Source organism: Alosa pseudoharengus, unplaced genomic scaffold, assembly GCF_046254945.1.
Source record: "Alosa pseudoharengus isolate Yale_2024_CS ecotype anadromous, Long Island Sound unplaced genomic scaffold, YU_APseudo_1.1 YU_APseudo_1.1_scf_18, whole genome shotgun sequence".
Taxonomy (NCBI): Eukaryota; Metazoa; Chordata; class Actinopteri; order Clupeiformes; family Clupeidae; genus Alosa; species Alosa pseudoharengus.
Window position 1 is genome coordinate 983,841 of NW_027468650.1, and position 2,500 is coordinate 986,340.

At 41.1% G+C, this 2,500-nt stretch overlaps 1 protein-coding gene across 1 annotated transcript in view; it reads right to left on the bottom strand.

Moving 5' to 3' along the window:
• Window positions 1-2,500, bottom strand: part of stx1a (syntaxin 1A (brain)) — a 36,670-nt gene that overhangs the window by 21,711 nt on the left and 12,459 nt on the right. The window lies entirely within an intron of this gene.

Sequence of the window (2,500 nt, forward strand, 5' to 3'; positions counted from 1 at the left end):
TTAAACTATTTACTGCACGTAGACTACGGCTATGACTTAATACCCTAGTCTAGCAGATTGGGAAGTGTATGTTGTTAAAGTGAAAATACGATATTAGAAAGGAAAACAAAAGTTAAGGTTGCTTTTGACATAGTACAATGAAGAAAACTGATGCTCTTGTAACCCAATGAATTGCCACTTCCCATTATGATGCGCAATAATTCCCTGGTAGCCCCTAGATGCGTGCATGAGACAAATGTTAAAAAACAACAGAAAATCGTCAATCGGTAAATGAGGAACAAGTAGCACTACGTCTGATGAGAGACGGAGAGAAAGATTGAGAAGATTTAAAATACGGACGACTTCAAAATCATAATAGATACTTGGAACTACGGACACAAAAATTGGAAAACAATATAAAGATCCTCTTTCCGCACGAAGCTTTGAAAAGAAAAGAAGAAAGAAGACTTTTATTTTGTCTGGTTTTTGTTGTACCCCGAACAATCCCCGTTGCCTTGCCCTGGAACTCTTGGATACCTTCTGGATTTCCCTCATCGTCCTGGATTTGGATTCACCATCGTCACCATCTACATCAACCTGCCCCTTCCTTTTGAACTGCCTGTTAGGCTACACACCCCTTACCCTTGTGATTGTGGTAGGATCCGGACATGGCACTTTGCACAAGTTGGACTGAACCATTTCCCCTTTTCATTTATTTTCTTTTCTTTAGTATTTTCTTGAGTGCACTCAGATTTTGTTTTGGGTTGGGTTTTATTTTCTTTAATTTAAAGTATATAATAATATTGGATAATAAATATAAGACAAGATATTAGGTAATATAGTATTAGGATAATATATTAATAGTATTTTAAAAAGGAAAATACAATTAGATATTAAATAGAACAAAAATAAAGTAGTACATGGATATATAAATACAATAAATAGAATATTAGAATAGAACATATAAAATAGCATAATAGAATAGTAAACAGATATAACATAATACATCTCTTTTAATATTGATATTGAAATAACTTAAACTGAATTGAATGACTTTGACCTGTGAAATAAACTATATATTTTTATTATAAACTTTATCCACGAGTGTGTGTGTTGTCTTTGGGGTGAGTACTAGAATCTGGTCTAGTAAAAACCTACACCAATCGCCACTGAACCTAGATATTAGACTATAGACTGTCCCTGCACAAGTATAGGCCATTACCCTGTCGTGCAGGTTACACTCTGAATACTGATTCAGCTGTCTCTAAAAGTTTCTCTAATTGACGCATTTAACCGTGTGTTATATCCCGGTCTAGGGCTTGTGGGATATAACAACGTTTTTGAATTGTGACAACAGCGATCCTCCAAAACGAGCGAGAGTGAGAGCAGCTCTCCCGACTGATATGATGCACCCAGACACTGTTAAAGGGGCAGGTCGTCAAGACGTCCAATAGGATCACGAGACCAATCAGCTGCACCAATAGGATCACGATACCAATCAGCTGCACCAATCGGCCTATAAGACACAGAACACAGGAACAGAAACGGAGAATACACAGAAACGCCCCACAGGGTCGTAACACACGATTTGGATTACACCTGCTTTTAACACCGCAAAACAGACGTGCACTGTTTTCATACATATACCATATACGAATACCTAATCAATCGCTATTAGCACTTCTCCCCTGTGTTTGCGCGATACTCCCACTTTCCCCTGACCCTCCTATGAATGCATATGCATGACACGGAAACGCGCAAATAGCCATTCTTAGCTCCCGTGACAGGCAGTCTACACTTTTTCCTCAGTGCGGCCTGTTTGCACCACCTCGCCATGTTTTTATGTTTTTATTACCTTGCGAATGAAATACGTCTGAAGTGGGCGAAAAAACGTTGCAAGGAGGGAGTGAGAGAGGAGAGGGGGAGAGAGAGAGAGGGATAGAGAGAGAGGGGGGGAGAGAGAGAGGAGAGGGGGGAGGGAGGAGAGGGGGGAGAGAGAGAGAGGGAGAGAGAAAGCGCTTTCAGACATATGTGTAAGACCGGAGGTTCTGCCGATGTTAAACGGTGGGGCCGTATATCTGAACGACATAATCGGTCATATGGAAGTCCGAATTTAGCCGGTTTTCTACTACTCGCCCCCTAGTATTTCCTCCGGACATTATGTAAATGTGCTGTGTCTGAACGAGGCGTAGAACATGCGGTTAAAATTCACACCTAGTGAGAGGGCGTGTTGGTGACGTTTCTTTCGTGCGTCCATGTGGTTAGATCTGACTTAAATGCCAGTGTTATGATGGAGTGGCATAGTGCTGTCCAGAAAATCTCCGACCTGGAAAGATGCAGACATCACGGAGCTACTGTCCATGAGGGCATACAACATTTTGATAGAACACATGAAGGGAACGGCACGTTGTAGCCTACAACTGCATGGCAAGGCCAAACTCATTAAACTAATTCAAAAGACTAAATCATAAGCAGAAGGCGCTGAAATGGCAGTAGCCTACAGCAACGTCGTTGGCGACAA